This window comes from Suricata suricatta, chromosome 14 (genome assembly GCF_006229205.1).
Source record: "Suricata suricatta isolate VVHF042 chromosome 14, meerkat_22Aug2017_6uvM2_HiC, whole genome shotgun sequence".
Taxonomy (NCBI): domain Eukaryota; kingdom Metazoa; phylum Chordata; class Mammalia; order Carnivora; family Herpestidae; genus Suricata; species Suricata suricatta.
Genome location: NC_043713.1, coordinates 68,485,485 through 68,503,967, shown reverse-complemented (window position 1 = coordinate 68,503,967; position 18,483 = coordinate 68,485,485). Strand labels below are relative to the sequence as shown.

At 45.4% G+C, this 18,483-nt stretch overlaps 1 protein-coding gene and 1 long non-coding RNA gene across 3 annotated transcripts in view; both read right to left on the bottom strand.

Annotated features, from left to right (window-relative positions):
- The window catches only part of LOC115278063, a 21,767-nt gene extending 6,381 nt beyond the window's left edge, over window positions 1-15,386 (bottom strand). The window contains exon 1 of the long non-coding RNA XR_003902670.1: window positions 15,247-15,386. This is a non-coding gene — a long non-coding RNA (uncharacterized LOC115278063). The remainder of the gene's footprint in view (window positions 1-15,246) is intronic.
- Window positions 1-18,483, bottom strand: part of OSBP2 (oxysterol binding protein 2) — a 179,549-nt gene that overhangs the window by 110,081 nt on the left and 50,985 nt on the right. The window lies entirely within an intron of this gene.

Below are 18,483 nucleotides of genomic sequence, written 5' to 3'. Positions count from 1 at the left end.
CTAGGTGATAAGAAACAAAACACCACAAAAGTCAGATTTTTTGCACCAAATTTCCAGGTCAAAATTAACTAGGGAACAAAGTGTTGCACATTGGCTCATCAGTGTTTGAATTAATCTAAGTCTGTTGGTTTGCTACAGTTCAAATAAGTTCCTGTTATCTCTGCTCGAAGTGGGTAACAGAATAGCTTGAAGTAATCGTTAAATATAGGATGAGGTCCATAGATGCTTGTGCTTTTGACTCGTGGCAAAACAACTAGGGATATTTAAAACTGTTAAAAACCTGCTTTGTACTCAATTGGTTCATAAATTTACCATCCAAGAAAAACTCTGGTATAAATACCTTTCAGTTGGTTACTAAGTCCTCAACTGGAGACTAAAGGTTCAGACTGATGGGAAAATAAGAAAAGCAACCCTATATGCAGGACATTGGGGATATGTAAGAAAGATATAAGAAATGAAAATGCATTTTTGTTGAGGGTAAAAGAAAGTAATTTTGTCCTAAATGAGATTGGTTGTTTGGGAAGAAATGGCTTTGGGACGAAGTTTAAGGGAAAGGAAAGTTGTAGAAGGTTCGTGAAAGGAAATCATTGAAAAGGAATTTTATCTGTAAGGTTGAGATAAATGAAATTTTAAAGATATATTGGTATAAGGTTGGAATTCTGCTTTTCTCTCCATTCAAAAGACAAGTTTTTCCAGACCTTTGGGCTGCTCTTGATAAGACTATGTAAATGGAGAGTTTCTCTTTTGTCTGCCAAAAAGGCCAAAGAAGCTTTAGGGCTTCTCTCTGTCAGGTCCTTGATTGCTTAGTTAAAACTTTTAAACGTTAAAGGAGTTCGGGTTTCCTAACCACTATGTAATGCTCTGCATTTACCTTTGGGATCCTTTATTGCCACTTTGGTTAAATAAATAAAGTTTTCAGATTTGTAATAATCTGTAATTCTATTTAGGATGTGCTTTATAACTTCCTAAGGTCTTAACAAACTTCCCAGGAGTTAAATGGTAAAAAGTTTTACACAATTCAGCCCTTTTATTTAGGATGCCAGGTTACTTAAAAACACTGTTGTGACTAAAAGCTGCCTTCAACCTGATCAAATGTTGTTTCTACGAAGAATTTATCTTTTCTCTCTACCTAAACCGTCTGAAATTCAAAAACTCACAGTGAGTATTCTTTCTCTGTGGCAATTACAATTGTTTGCATAAGTTCAATAAGAATCTGTTCATTTTATAGCAGGACACCATTAGAAATACTGGTTATTTTACCAAAGCTTTGACTGGAATGTCCTATTTGAGAGTCACACATAGACTCAGATATGACCTGACAGCTTTAAGGAACTAAGGTTGACTTTATGGAACATGGAGCCATAAAGCCTCGTGGAAATGTTGGCTGGATACCTTGCTCACAGAGTTCCCAGAAGCCTCCCCAGGTGAGTAAAGAAGGTCACTTCCTGGCAGGTGCAGGGACCTCAGCATATGTTGGGAACCTCGGGAAGAGGAATTGGCCCAACTCAACAGGTATTGCAGGTCTGTCTGATGGAAAGTGCTTGGCTTGGCTTCTGGCCCAGAATGGCTACTAAAAGTTCAACCTGGAGATTCGTTTTAAAAGGACTCAGCAAAGCAAGCCTTATAAAATCCTCATGAACATTCCTTATTCTTGCTGAGCTTATGTAAATAATCAGGCCAAGGTTGTTAAGACTGAACTCGTTCCACAAAGGCATTGGTCTCAATCTGGCTATCTAAAAAGGAGGTTTTTAGAGAGAAAAACTATGTTTCAACAATGCATCACCAGTCTGATGAGTTAAACTGTCCTGTCTCTTTGCCATTGGACTAACAAATGTTGCCCCAGAAAGCTGGGGAAACAGCAAAAAGTTCCTGATTACACTCACCTTCCTCATAATGAATAGGATGTTCTGTTAGTATTAATTGCCTCTAATCTGGGCATGGGATTTCAACACGGCAGAAGGGAAGGGGAGCCTATGCCTCTACTGCCAGACTCTAATGGGGGGGTCCTCGAGTGGCAGCTAGACGGCCCACCAATTTGGTTAAGGTTAATAATGTACAACAGGAAAAGATGAGTCTCCAGCCGCCTTTTTAGAAGGAATCATGCAGGCATATAGCACTTATATGCCCAAGGATCCTGAAAAAACCAGGAAACAAATCTGCTGTCATTCTTACTTTTGTAAACCAGGCAGCGCCAGATATTAGAAACCCTAAAAGAGACCCTTACCAAGTTAACCATGGAGACTGGCGGAGATTGGGCAAACTCTTTTTCCCTAGACCCTTTACAGGGTAAAATTCCCCTTAAACCCTAGGCCTTACTCCTTATAAAATTGTTTGGGAGATCCCCTCCCATTATTCCTAACCTTACATCAGAGTTATAATTTGTTTTGTTTCTTAAAAACGTTTCAGCACGATCAGGCCCCTTCTAAAGGATGCATTAACTAAGGTCATTGACGCTGATCTAGCCGAGCTAGAAAGCTCTATTAGTCAGTTACAACACTCCTTGGATTCCTTTGCTGAAATGGTGTTACTAAACAGGCAAGGGTTAGACTTGTTAACCATTACACCAAGGAGGGCTATGCCAGGCTTTAGGGGAACAATGTTGCTTCTATGCCAACAGCTCAGGAATTGTACAAGATACCTTAGCCATGGTTCGCAGCCATCTACAAGAAAGGGCAAAAGTAAGGAGACAAAAACCAAAATTGGTATGAAAGCCTCTTCAACTGGTCTCCATGATTAATTAGCCTCTTGTCCACCCTGGCCCAACCCATAATCTCATTCCCCCTCATAGCCCTACTGGGGCCATATCTGTTCTGCTGTTTTTCCAACTTTTTACAGGAACTGGTATCCAGATTCACCAACCATGCTGCCACCCACCTGCTGCTGGTTTGCCGGTCCTCTCCCATTCCGACCACAAACCCCAATCATCACGCCAGCCCCTATCTCAGCAGGAAGTAGCCAGAGACCTGACGCAGCCCCATAACACCAAAAAGGTCAGAATGTAAGAGTCACCTTGGGAGTCACCCTGGGATGGCGACTCAGCGGCCATTTCTCTGGGGGCTGGAGGAGAACATGTGCACAGATGACCCCCACCGCTCACCTGCAGACCTGGGATGTCCTGCCCCATTTGGAAACAGCCAATCATGAAGCTCCAGCTTCCCATCACCCTGACAGAGGAGGCAACCTATTCCATCCCGCCATGTCCCTGAAATGCCCTTATTTGATAATCTGCCCTCCCAAGATCAAACCCAGAACCCCCTCACCCATAAACTGCCCCCACCCACCCATCGCCTATCAGGGGCTACTTCCCTGACTCCCCACTCCCGGGGTCATGGGACCCCGCCTGGGAATTGCAGATCCCAATAAAGGCTTTCTTGGCTCCATAACCTGGTGTTTTTCTTTTCTCCCATCTCTGCCTCCATCTATTAAATCTTAGAGCAGGCCCTGCACTGGGCACTCTCTTGAAGTAGACATTCTAGTTGAGCAGCCAGATGTTCTATCAAAGCATCATTACTTCCTAACAGTGATTTCCAAAAAGGCGCTGAGGTTCTTCTCTGTAAACAAGGAAAATGTTCCCTCCCTCTCAGTGGGATTACTTGACTCACAGGGATGGTGCCCCAGATATGCCCTGCATAGAACCCAGCACCGCCTATGGTCAGTCTCAGGACCTATGTGCAGGGAAAGGACATCCCTTAATGGGTCTCCTTCCCTCCAACCCACTTCAGGGGCATCTTGCATAAAAACACAAAGAGTTAGTGTGTCCCTGGGACTGTGCAGACTCCAAAGGAAATGTGGAGAGGTAGATGGTGGATTTTATGGCCAAGAGATCCCCAGACTCCACTCTGGCCTCTTCACACCCACTACTCAAGTTGAGGGCTGAGCCAAGGGACAGATGACTGAGAGTGTGGCAGGAACCACAGAGTTAACCAAATGTAGGATCCTTTGGGAGAGGATGATTTTTAATATTAAAATAAAATTAGTACATGGCATTCACTTTTGGGTTGCTTGGAATGAGTGCACAAAGCCTACGGAATGGGAAGGTGATTTGACAGAAGTTAGATCCATAAATGCCGGAGGGATTCAGTGAAAATGGTGCAATGGTATCTTAGTGGCCAGGGCACCCTACGGCGGAATGTGGAAAGTGCCATGGTCACAGCCCAGTGGCATCTCACCAGCGTCGGTTTGTTACACAGAATAGGGGCTGAGTAAAGCTCACTGATGACATGTTCAGCTGGTTTTCCCCTCACTGGTGCCCAAATTTGTCCCCAGGAGCTGCTGCAGGATAATCACTTAACTGTGTTTGGAGAAGAATGGATCACCGTGGCATACTTACTGCAAAATCACTGGCAGTGGCAAGCAGGAAATCATACTGGGTGACTCAGTTTTCAAATAACCACGCCCTTCCGCTCACCCAGGGCTGTGAGCCCCTTAAGGGCTGAATGCTCAGCCTGAATAATCATTCAATCCAGGCACCTTCATTTGGTTTTAAATAGACTACAAATAGATTAAAGTCTTTGCTTCATGTTGAATAAGAATGCCACTGGCACACATGAAATACTCCTCTGAAAGGAAAACTTATGAGCAAAGGAATACTGAAGAGCAAGAAGACAGCCTGAGGAGTGGGGATGAGCTGGATTTCTGTGTAGGGAGGAGCTGGGGGGCGAACATGAGGGAGAGAGGACAAGCAAAGGTCAGGACACTAGGGATTGGCCAGGGTGTGTGGCAAGGATCAGGGAAAAGAATACCTAACCACCGAAGGGGCCGCGGTCCCTCTGCCTCGAGTCTGTTCCTGCCACTCAAGCATCAGACTGAGCGTCTCCTTTGTTCCCTTGGCTCTGTTTCAATTTCATTCTGGAAAGGAACTGTCGATTCTTCTTTTTTTAAAAAAAGTGCTTCCTCTGGGTGTTGTACGTAAGCAATGAACCGCAGGAATCTATTCCAAAATTCAAGAGCACATTTTACACTCTGTATGTTAGCCAATTTGACAGCAAATCATATTAAAAATAAATAAATAAATAAATAAGTAAATAAAATTAAAACAGTGCTTCTTTTCTATCTGGAGCTCTCTCAGGGAAGGGCAGGATATGTGTTGCTGTCAACCAGAATCACTTCTCTCCAGCCACTGCAGCAACAAATGCATCTAGGAGGTGCAGGGGGCCAAGGCAGTTAAGGCAGAAAAGCATCAGTTTCCTGAGTAAGCTGAAGTCCAGCCATTCAACAGCAGGCCAGGTGATAGTGCTGCCCCGGACCACCTTTTGGAAGCTTTGTCAAATGTCTGTGGAATGCCACTCGGTCCTGGGAAGTAGGGCACAGAGAGTGAGTAGAAGGTGGTGCTGGTCCTCAAAGAACCCACAAGCCAGACACCCAAGCTGTTAGGGTTATGCACCCCACCCCAAAAGCCAAGATTGATCATTTGTCCCCAACATATGAATAGTTATTTGTGGATTATACATATGTTGTACTACTTGACTTAACCCTTTATGCTCTGGTACCCTCCTGCAGGGTACTCATCCCCTTCTCGAAAACAACTGGGCTGAAGGGCAGTGGAATCAAGAACCACACACACACAACTTTTCCTAGGAAAGCATCACAGAAGAGAGGGCAGCTGCATGCACAGACATTATATTTATAATAGGCCATAACTGGTAGCTGTTCAGTGTCCAGCTGAAGGACAGCAGGGTAAGAAAACTAGGGCTAGACACAAGCATAAGAAGTGACAGTCAAGGCTGCAGAATGGCCTGGAATACTGATGCAGTGAAGCCAATTGAAATGAGAATGTGTTGGTCACCACAACTTCCGCTGTGTGGGGGTAGGGGTGGGGGTGGGATATGAGTGGGGCCTCAAAGGCATCGTCATGCCTGGAATCATGGCAATGCTTTCATTTCTTCTTTCCAATATCCTTTAATGCCACTACAATGTCTTTAATAGCACGGGAATTCAAGTTTACATGAATGGCAGAGGATGATTTTTCTTACTAGTTCTCTCTTCCTCCCCTCTTCCAAAAGAATATCAATTTTCTACCACCAGCTCCCTATCTCCCCCTTTTCCTCCCCCAGCTTCCAGACTGATGAGCCAGCCCAGCTCCACTAATGGGGCCTCTGTCTTCCTGCTCTTTGAGGCTACGGCCATCACTCTCCCTGATAGCTCTGAGCCCTCCTTTGGCTCAACGTCCTGTGGGGTGTCACTGTGGACACCACACCACAGCATTTTTCTCTTGTATTTGGTTACCAATCAGTGGCCTTGGGCTGCTGTGGCATCTGGAGACCCTTCACCTAGTGCGACAGAACGTTTCTTATACAGTAGTGGGACTTTTTCATGAGCTACGGCAAAGGATTAACACATGGATATTTCCAGGGAGTCCTTTCTCTTAACCAAGACCTCCATTTTCTGCTAAAGAGAGTTAAACTGGAAGCTTTACCGGGGATAACTTGGCAACAGAATCAAAATGAGAAAGGTTCACTTGATCAAGTAATTTCATTTCTAAGAATTAACTCTTCAGAAATAATCACACTAATGCCAAAAAAAAAAAAAAAAGGAAAAAAGAAAGGACAGAAATGTTTGTGCCAGTACTTTTTTTTGATAATAGGGAAACATTGCAAACAATCTAAATGGCTAAAAAGTATTTAATTAAATTATGCTATATCCATGCAGTGGAATATTATGCACCATTTAAAATGACATTATAATTAGATTTTTAAACAAGTGATATTAAAGAATTATTTCAGGTGTGTTAGTGGTCTTGGATTTACACTTTTACAAGAGTCCTTGCTTTTTAGAAATACACAGTAAACTGTTTACAGATGGGGCTTTTTAAAAAATAATAGGGGGAAAGAAGATTAAAGGAGAGGGGGAAAATAAGGACTGACTGCTTAATGGGAATGGGGTTTCCTTCAGGGGTAATGAAAATGTTCTGGAACTAGATAGAGGTAATGGCTGCATGACACTGTAAATGTGCCAAATACAATTAATGGTGAATTTTATGTTATGTGTACTTGCCACAATAAAAAATAATAGGGAGTATAGAAGATGGGGTGAGATAAGATTGGGTGTAATTGATAACTGTTCAAAAGTGAGTGATAATGGGACTATATATGTACATTTATATACATGTATATAACTTGCTAGGAAGTCTCTACATTAAGTGATGTCATAGATGTATATTTATTAGCATGGGATGTCCACAACATGCTGAGTTTAGCGAGTCAATTACCAAACTGAATATTGGGAATTTCCCCCACTGATGTGAAATTATATACCTAGATCTAAATGCACATATATGCATAAATAAAATGTTTGTGGGGCACCTGGGTGGCTCAGTCAGTTAAGCGTCCAACTCTTGATTTCGGCTCAAGTCATGATCTCACAGTTCATGACTTCAAGCCCTGCACCAGGCTTCTTGCTGACAGCACGGAGCCTGGTTGGATCTATCTTCCCTTCTCTCTGCCCTTCTCCTACACACACACACACACACACACACACACACACACACTCTTTCTCTCAAAATAAATAAATAAGCTTAAAAAATAAAATGTTTGTGATGCTATTCAGTAAAGAACATTTTAATTTCACAGTGATCATTTCTGGGTTAGTAGATCTGAGGAGATTTTTCTCCCTTTTATCTATTTTTTCAGTATGGTTTACTCTGAGTAAACGTTTTCCACCCAGTACTTTTATAAAACAATAAAGCTATTTTTTAAAAGGCAGAAATGCACCTCTAACATCCTGATGGAATGGTCCTGGATAATGGCACATTCCTGACAAAAGCCACCTGGAACCTGGCACTTACTCCAATGATAATGTCTGTCTATGATGACCATCGCCCCATAGAGGGGCTGAGGAGGGCCCAACTTTATTGTTGGATACCTCTATCAATGACAACCCCAACAGTGACCCCTGGCCACTCCTCCTCGACACGTATTCCTCCAGCATCCACAGCCACCCTGTGAAGTCAGCTGGGCCAGCACCGAGGCTATCCCTATTTCAGAGACGACAATGCTAAAGCCAGTGCCCACAGACCACAGTTGAGAAACTGAGGCAGGACTCAGCCCCCACATAGACTCTTCCTTCTCCTAGGAACAATTCCTCATTGGTGGTTAGGACCCTGCTGCTGGGGGCTGAGGCCAATCGCCCACTCAGGAGGTAAAGACCACTACACACTGATCTTGCATAAAGGAGCAAAACGCCAACACGTGTGGTACCACTCACAGCTAAGTGTTTCCAGCACCTACGGCATTTCTTGTGAACAGCACCAGGTGGAGGGCTAAATACAGTGACCCCGTTGTGACTTAGCAACTGCCCATTGCTAAGGACACCGGTGCTCCCCTGCGGTCTCTCTAGATTAGCTGCCTGGAGTTACCCTCCTGATCACCCACATTCCCAGTAATGCCCTTCAGAAGAACATGCTCTTCAAACTTGGCGCTGTGAGGATCCCCAGGCAACTTACCCAAACGGCCTGAAGGCTCCACACCCAGAAAGTACAAATGAAAGGAACCCCTATGCCTGGTCAAAGCACTGGATACCCTCTTCTACATTCATTCTTTCATCCATTCTTCCTCCATCCCTTTCTTTATCCACCCAACAAATAGTTGCTGCATGTCTACTCTGAGATTCGTGAAGCCTAGGCACTGGGATTATCAGGGAAGTTAGGCATTCAACAGATAAGTGCACAAGTGAATAATAACCACAGTTGTGTAGAGGCGCCAGGGGTCGGGGGGCGGGAAGCAGCTGGGGGTGGGACGCGGCTGGGCTGCGCTGGGCTGAAAGGTGTCCTACAGAAGAACACTCATGATGTAACAGCCATCCTGTATGTTCGTGACTCTGCACAGTGTGTGGGGCTCACACCAGCTGTCTAACTGCCTAGGGGCTCTCGTTGTTACCCCTTTACAGACAGGAAGCTGAGTTCCAGAAAGAGAAAGGCAACAGAGGGCAGCACTCAGCTGAAGAGAGGGAAAGCCAGACCTCATCATGCCTCAAAGCTAGGCCAAAGGCTTCCCTGGAGCAGCAGGAGCTGCTGCCAGGACGTCTGGGGCTCTGGGGCTCCCGGGGCCAGGCCCTGAAGGTGCCTCTTCTGGTGGGGCTCACAAGACAGCTATGAATAGGAGCTCTCTGCAAACATGGAGCCGCCTCATTAATGACAAGATGCCCCACGGACAAGTCCCGCCTGCCTACTTCTAGTGTTTATCAGAGATGAGGAAAAACAGGTTCATTGTAGCTACAACTCTTCCAGAGCAGGCATGGCGCCGTGACTCAAAAGCCTAATTAAAATGAAAATCCCATTTCTCAAGAGAGGCCACCTCACCTCTGGGCAGTCAAGTGTTTCCAGCTGCCTTCTACAGAAAAATGTTAAGTAAGGTGTGCTGGCAGGAGAGGAAAATCCACCAGTCAGTCATCGAAAAGCAGAACTCACCCACCAGAATCCCAGCCTGCAATCTCTATCCTGGCCCCGCACGAACCCACTAAAACAATTTCTTCTCTACAGAGGGCTGCATCCCAGGCTGCAGGAGCTGCCAACTCCGGCCTGGGCAGCTAGAGCTAGCCTGCATTCAGCCTGGCTCTCGGGGCTTGGGGCTGCCTGTTGGGCCAGCTTCGCTCTTCCCCACTCCCATCTGGACTACCACAGTCTACAAGCATGTGGCACTGTGCACACCAAACATCTGGGTGCTGGACGGAACGTTCTTTCTGCAGCCAGGCATTACAGGCCTGTGCATGGGTACAGCCCTTGTCCCTTCATGAGAGAAGAAAGGACCCCTAATGTGGGGGCCCCTGGAGAGCAATGCCAGCTAAAAAGGCAAAAGCAAACCCAGGCCAACGTCTGTGAAGACTTCCAGGGAGGTGGGCAGGGACAGGGAGATCATGAAAATGGCCAGGCCTTGCCCCCTGCCTAGCCCTTGCCACTCTCAGGTTCAGCCTTGGTTTCAAAGCTAATGCTGACCTCAGGTGACAGCTCTAGACCAATGGTCTTAAACCTTTACGGTAGAATCCACTTTTCAAACAGATGCCTTTCACCAGGGACCACCAGACATAGAACAAGGGAAGCTATTTAGGCTGACAGAGTGGGAGGAGGCCAGCTCAGAGCCCCACACACTGGCCCAACATGCAGGAATTATGCAAGGGCCTGTGTGCTCAGGTGTGCTACACGTGGACCGTGCTGCTGAGCGCTATAGGGCCCAGCTCTTTCTGTGCTCACAAGGCCTTCCCTGACAACTCAGCCACTTTTGAGGAGGCTCCAGAAGTTCCCATGACTCCTGCCTCTGCTTCCAGTGGACTTGTTTTGTCCTCCAACGATTCTCTTTCACAATTCATGGTTATCACACCCACCTGCTCGTCTGGCTTCCTTCCAGAGCTGGGTGTGAGCTCACCACGGTTCCCTGATCTGTCTGGATATGGGCAAGGGGCAGCCGCAGAACATGTGGAATCCACACAGATGCTGTCTGCCCTCTTGTTCTTTTTCCTGCTTCTGCTCCGCTCCTGGTGGGGATAGTGAGGGGCCACTGGATGGAGGTAGAGATGGTCAGGGTAGGGTCTACAGAAGAGGCCATATCTGAGGAAAATTTAAGAGAGGGCAGGATTTCTCCCTCACTAAACATACAGGTTGCCCTCAGGTATGACCCTGTCCGCTCTAGCCATACCTGATGGGACCAGGGCTGGGTACTTTCTCCAAGCTGCTCTGGGGCCTCTCACCCAAAAATTTGAAACCGGGGCACAGAGACAGCACAAGGCTGGGCACAGCCAGGGCAGAGCAGGCCCACTGGCAGAACAAGGTTATAGAGGAACATAGGAGCCCATCTGCAGAGGGGAAGAAAATGGAGGGAACACCGGGAGAGAGCCAGAAATGTGACAGTCAGAAGCAGCAGCTGCCAACACATTCCATCCCTCTAGGACACACCCTGAACATAACTCCCTAGGATAACTTTCCTTAAGATAGTTTGAGTGGGTTTTCATTCTTTGCCACTGACCCTGAATAGAAAATCATGAAAAAATAATAATTAAAAAAATTAATAAACAGGCCCCTGTCAACATAGGTGCTTCCAGTGCAGTTAGGAGACATCCCCATGTGCCTGAGACCATCACACACAGATCTATTGTCAACTAGGGATATGGACTGAAGAGTCAGGGACCGCGGGTGGTGGTAATGACTGGCATTGGTCAGCTGTACCATGTGATTCCCTCTCACCTAGAGTTGTTTTGTATTCTTTTATTATCGTGGTTCTTGTTATTTATCCTCATAACTCTCTCGTGATACACATTATTCTTCCCTTTGAGGGGCAGAGAAATTGATGCTTTGAAGGTCTCATCCAAAGGCACAAAGTGACTCAGAGCAAAGCCAGGATTCCAGAGTTTGCACCCCTTCTACTTAATCACACCCCTTCACACCACCATGCAATTGAGACTCAGCAACGTCCCAGGGGTCCAGCAGAGCCCAGCCTTCCATGTCTATATCCCAGAGTTCCTAGCCTTGACCTTTCAAAGTTCATCTCCAAATCAACTTTCAAACTGGAAAAATAAAGTGCAGGAGGAACCCAGGAAGATGTTCCAGCCAATGTGCCTGGGATTTACATCACATGTTCTGGCCTGGCCCCCAGAGCCCTCTGCCTTGGGAGTTAGTGACACAGTGAGCCAAGAGCCTCACCTGTGTCCAGTCTTGGCACTCATGCCCACAGATGCACAAGCAGGTTAACATCTAAATGGTAAGCAGAACATAAGCCTTATGAGCCTGATAATTACAAAGGGAAGTGCTCTTATGTCCTTCAGTTACAAAGAAAGCAATTAGTAATCAAGGCAATACCCTGGGCAGGAAAATGATGCTTAAAACCATCTTGATGGTTAGATTGTATCAAATATGTCTAGACAGTGACTGTTTTGTCTACTTTTTTAGTCAAACGACTCTGACCTACTAACCCTCTTATGACGACCACCTCCCAATACAAACACATTTCAGAATGCCTATTTCCTACTGAAATAAGAGGGGCATCTTTAGCCTGGCTCCTGGGCTTAGGATGCAGGCAGAGGGTCCTAAAGGAAGAGCTGTAAGTCACAATAGACACAGCCCATCATCCTCACCGTGAAAATCCAACTCAATTTCTCTGAGAACTGAACATCAGTCTCTTTAAATTCTGCGCATACATTCAAACCCGACAGTGACCCATTTACCCTGAGCCTCTTTCAGCTGGCACTGATTTATATGAGTCCCTTGGGGGTAAGCTGCTGCCATCTGTAGGGGTCACAGGGTCATATCTAAATCCAAATTGTCAACACCCCTTACAGAACAAATACCATCCCTTTGCTAAGTTCCTTTCTGGTGGTTTTTGCCCTTTCAACTTGAGAACTGACTCCAGCTCCTGACCTGCTCTTTACCCTGCAGAGACTCCTGGCAAACCCAAACCAACAGGAGTCTCCATCCTTTCATGACTTTCTGAGCGACGCCACGCCCTGCTTCTTTGTGAAGGCCAGAAGTTTCTCCCAGCTGAGGGATGCTAACTTCCTCTCTGGTTTTTTCAAACTCTGAATAAGGCTCCGCCTTCTCTGCTGGAAGCACAGGTGTGCCCTCGTTCTCAGCCACTGCATTCCTGGTTCTAATTCCCCTATATCCTCTTGAGCATCAGAGAGAGCACTGGTTCCCTTAAATAAACTTCATTTCAAAGCACTGTTAATTTTTTAGATATGATAACTGTACTTTGGTTATGTTAAATTTTAAAGAATGAATCCTTACTCTTTTAAAGGTATATCCTGGAGCACATGGGTGGCTCAGTTGGTTAGGCATCCAACTTTGGCTCAGATCATGATATTACAGTTCGTGAATTCAAGCACTGCATCAGGCTCTCTGCTGTTAGCGTGGAGCCCGCTTTAAATCCTCTGTACCCCCTCTCTCTGTCCCTCCTCCACTTGTTCTGTCTCTCAAAAATAAATAAAATAAGATAAGATAAAATAAAATGAAATAAAATAAAGGTACATCTGAAATATTGACAAATGGAATGACATAATGTCTGCACCTGGCTTCAAAATGACATGGGAAAGGGGAAGAGGATAGAGGTAAAAACAAGGATGAAGGACAGGTGTGTGGGTTCCTGACACTCTTCTGCCCACTTCTCTTTATGTGTTAAATTTTCCATAACAACAAAAAGTCTTTCAAAATGCCCTCCCTGGGATTTTGCAGCATCCTTGAGTCCAACTGTCCCACCGAGCTTTCCCTGCATCCTTTTCAACTGGCACATGTTTACTGAGCAACTACAACACTCAAGGTGTTGCAAAAGCTGCAGACTAAAATTGACTGGCTCTGCCTGCAATGAGCCCTCAGGATGCTGTCCTGTCCTGCAGAGTCCTGTCCTTTGTTTTAAGAAAGTCTCCAAAGCTTCATTTCTCCAACTAGAACTGGTTTTTCTCTCCCCCAAGCCAGGGTGGACAGTCAGGGCCTCCCCTTCCTTGGCCACATGGAATGGAGTGAACCCAGCTTCCTGTCCTGGAATCACTGAGGGGACAGCAACTCCTTCTGTTCTTCCCTTTCTCCTACTGAATCAGGTGGCCCAGGTGGCCCAGGGCAGAGAAAAGTTTCAGAGAGAGGTTGATCCATCCACATTTTGGAGGATTTGCATGAGGTCAACTACTCTGTCTCCCAACTTGCAGACAAAGGACCAAGGGCCAGGACACGTCCTGCCTCCCATCAGGACCAAAAGCATAGAGAGAAGCACTGAAACCACTAGAGGCTCCAGGCTTGAACACCTGGACGTGGGACACAGGCTTGTCCAAAGAGCTCCAAACCAGAAACCGGCTTCCCTTCCAAACTAGGCACAGATATGCTAATTTGTTCGGAAGTCTGTGTGGCATTCTCAGGGAAGCCTGAACTCACAGCCAAAGCGGGGAAGGAATATCCACCATAAGCTGTTGACCTATCAACATGCAATTTGCTGGCTTCCCAGGTAGTGCCAAATGTTCATCTCGGGGCCACCAGAGAAATGGAAGCCAGTCCCGTCAGTCAGCAACACCCTTCACCACCATCAACTTCAATAACCAATAATTCACACCCATATTCCCATTCTCTCAGTTTAGGTAAGGACCAGGAAGAGAATCTGATGAGTAAACAGTATAGCACTCCCAATATAGATACAATCCCTCTTCTCAGGTAGAGAAAAGGCTGCACCTAGGCCTGGAAGATAGGGGCCAAAAATTTGGAAATGAATGCACCTGGTGATCACCCTACCCTGTCTCTATATCTACTGTATTAAATACAAAATGTGGGTAAAATGAAACTAAATCCCCATTCAATGGAAACCATGAAATTTAGAAATGAGGGAATCAAGCCAGCTGTGGAAAACAATACAGGGCGTTTGAACAGATGACATTGCTTTTTTTTTTTTTTTAACATTTATTTATTTTCGAGAGACAGAGAGAAACAGCACAAGCAGGGAGGGGCAGAGAAAGAGACAGACACAGAATCTGAAGCAGGCTTCAGGCTCTGAGCTGTCAGCATAGAGCCCAATATAGGGCTCAAACCCATGAACCATGAGATCATGACCTTAGCTGAAGTTGGACACTTAATAACTGAGCCATCCATGCGCCCATGAACAGGTGACATTTCTTAACATGAGCCCTGTGTGCAACACTTATTAAAAATGGGGATTCCAGAAAAACACAGAGGTTCCCAGGCACCATATGATCATCACATCGGAATCTTGGTGGTCCTCCCCTAAGACTTTTAACATGCTTATCCCAGGGGATTTTATGCCCATCTACCAAAGTCAAAGAGAAGTTACTTACTTTTTGTGTGTGTTGTTTAATCAATGCCAGTCAATATTTTACTAACTTAATAAGCTCACAAGAGACCTCATTATACATTCTGGCCAAGTAGGCAGATGGGGATCTTCGTCTTGGGGACTGAGGGGTCTGAAAGCTAATAGCTTGAATGTGGCTGCATTTTCTCCAACCTCTAGGGATTGAAGATGGAGGAAGCGGCCACAAAAGAGCCCACCATGGCTCAGTGCTTGCAGGCATTCTCCAAACACTGAAGGATAACTCCTAGCAATAAGAAACCCTGCATTTGAGGAAGTCATTCCTTCAAATGGGAAGAGGAGAGTGTAGAGTGGTCCAAGTAGAGACCACCATTTCTCCAGGCCACTTGTATCCCAACACACACAGGCAGCAGGGTTTCCACGAACTGTTTACAGAGCCAAAACAAACCCATGTTCCCCAGGAATTTATTTCTACCTCTGGGTACCATGGCAAACAGGGAAAGAAAGGAAGCCTTTGAAGTCCTACCTTTTAGAGAATTTTCATTTTGGAGCAACTGGATGGCAGGTTGCCCAGATGTTCTTTAGGGTCAACCCCTAGGGCCACCAGCCACCAAAACCTGCCTCACCCCCTTGCCCAAATGCCAGCTCTGCTTACTCTACAGGCAGAATCTGGGATGCCTGCGATAATTCCAAGCACTGGGCTGTGATGTCAGATAGGGCTATGACATCAATATGACATCCACCTGGGGAAGCTGGGTACAAGAGAAGGAGCCCCTGAAGGGCTCGCCTAGCCCCCTAGAAGTAAACACAAGGAAGAGAGAGATGTGGCTGGCTCTGTATTCACTTCTTATTGCTTCTCAGAGCCCCACTGGGAGGCAGAACTGCAGATCTTCTGAAAATGATTCACACATACTGAGAGGTTAAGTTGCAAGCTAGCCAACCTGCCAGTGCTTCCTTAGCAATTCAGGAGCACAGAAAGTGAACAACCATCCTCTAGCTCCCCCCTGTGGCAAGAGAAAAAATACTCTATTTTCTGACTTGGAGGTTCAACTTTGGACCCCACCGAGGAAGTCAGGAGCACAGCTCCCAAGTGAGCTGAGTATCAAGGTCCCCCAGGATATAGTTAAATACAGAGAGATAAAATGCAGGACAATCCTTACATTTGAATTCCAGATACACAATAAATAATTTTAGTATATGCTCCAATTATTGCATGGGACATACTTATATTAAAACATTATTTGTGGGGTGTCTGGGTGGCTCAGTCGGTTAAGCACCCAACTTTGGCTCAGGTTATGATCTCGTGGTTTGTGAGTTCGAGCTCCACATTTGGCTCTGTGCTGACAGCTCAGAGCCTGGAGACTGCTTTGGATTCTGTGTCTCCCTCTCTTCCTCTGCCCCTCCCCTGCTCAAGTTCGTTCTCGCTCTCTCTCTCTCTCTCAAAAATAAACATTAAAAAAACATTATTTGCTGTGTATTGGAAGTTCAGATTAAACTGGGTGATCTGTATTTTTATTTGCTAAACCTGGTACTCTTACCCAAGAAGATTTTTTTTGATGCAGGTACCCTCCCCTCGCCCCACTCAGGACTGCTCTCTCACACAGGGAGACCTGTGAGCCTGTATTCTTTGAAAGCTGCCAAGACGGCTATCATCAATAACCACAGCTAATTGTTCTTTGGCATTTGCCAAGCCAAGTGCTAAGTTCATTCCATGCATTACCTAATAAGTTAGTCCTGACAGCTCCTCTAAGAGGTGATTTTACTATTAAGTCCATTTGACAAAGGAGAGAATGAGGCAAAATACAGCAAGCAACCTCCTCTAGGGCACATAGCTGGTAAGCAAGGTAGTCATGGTTTGACCCCAGGGATGCTGACTCCCAGTGACTTAGAAATCTTTGAACTGGAAGGACCCTGGAAGGCACATAATAGAAGCCTCCAGTGGACTGACAAATGAGAAATCTGAGGCTCTGGGAAGTCCATATTCATAGTAACCACTAGCTACTGTGCACACAGGGCTAAGCCAAGTTGCAGAGAGCAAGCATCTGGCCAAAGCAGGAGATTGGCTCAGGGAAAGTTTCTAGAATGGCCTTTCCTTGAAGGAGAAGCAGGCCTAAGGGGAGGCAAGGTATGGGAAAAGGGTTGGGTGCTTGGAAAGAGGGTTTGCAGGTAGGGTTCAACATGCCTGGCAATAAGCAGTGTGCTGACGGAGAGAGGGGGAACTGGGAAGGTCTGGAGGGCAGGGAGAGCCAAAGGAGGAATACAAATCAAAATTGCATTTTGTTTTTAGATTAACCTGCAGCAAATTTTACTTTTTCATCATACAGTTCTATGCATTTTAACACATGTATAGATTTGTTAATACACCTCCGTACCTAGGACACAGAGTAGTTCCACCACCTTCAGAACCCTCCCTCATGCTGTAACTTCGTATCACACCCTCCCTCCACCCCTCACACCTGGCAATCACTGGCCTTTCACCTCTACAGTTTTTGCCTTTTCCAGAATGTTATATAAATGGAGTCATACAACTTTTTGAGAATGGCTTCTTTCATTTGGCATAATACCTTTGAGATTTATCCAAGTTGTTGCATGTCTGGGTGACTCATTCATTGTTATTGCTGAGTGGTACTCCATTGTGTTGTGTACCTGAGTTTGTTCAGTCGTTTACCCATTGAAAGACATTTGGGTAGTTTCCTGTACTTTGTCATTAAAACCAATGCTATTCTTAGTTTTTTTTTTTTTATTGTTTCTTTTGCCTTGCAGAAGCTTTTTATCTTGATGAGGTCCCAGTAGTTCATTTTTGTTCTTGATTCCCTTGCCTCTGGGGATGTGTCCAGGAAGAAATTGCTGCGATTGAGGTCTAGGAGGCTATTTCCTGCTTTTTCCTCAAGGGTTTTTATGGTTTCCTGTCTCACATTCAGATCCTTTATCCATTTTGAGTTTATTTTTGTGAATGGTGTCAGAAAGTGATCTAGTTTCATTTTTCTACATGTTGCTGTCCAGCTCTCCCAACACCACCTGTTGAAGAGGCAGTCTTTTTTCCATTGGACACTCTTTCCTGCTTTGTCAAAGATTAATTGGCCATATACTTGTGGGTCCATTTCTGGGTTCTCTCTTCTATTCCATTGGTCCATGTGTCTGTTTTTGTGCAAGTACCATGCTGTCTTGATGATGACAGCTTTGTAGTAGAGGCTAAAGGCTGGGATTGTGATGCCTCCCATTTTGGTTGTCTTCTTCAATATTAGTTTGGCTATTCAGGGTCTTTTGTGGTTCCATGTGAATTTTAAGATAGTTTGTTCTAGTTTTGAGAAGAATGCTGGTGCAACTTTGATGGGGACTGCATTGAATGGGTAACTTGCTTTGGGTAATAATGATATCTAATAGGCAACCAACAGAATGGGAAAAGATAGTGGCAAATGGCATATCAGATAAAGGGCTAGTATCCAAAATATACAAGGAGCTCACTAAACTCCATACACCAAAAATGAACGATCCAGTGAAGAAATGGGCAGAAGACCTGAATAGACACTTCTCCAAAGAGGACATCCAGATGGCCAACAGGCACATGAAATGATGCTCAGCATCACTCATCATCAGGGAAATTCAAATCAAAACCACACTGAGATACCACCTCACACCGGTCAGAGTCGCTAAAATGAACAAATCAAAGACTATAGATGCTGGCGAGGGTGTGAAGAGACGGGCACCCTCCTACACTCCTGGTGGCAATGTAAACTGGTGCAGCCGCCCTGGAAAACAGTGT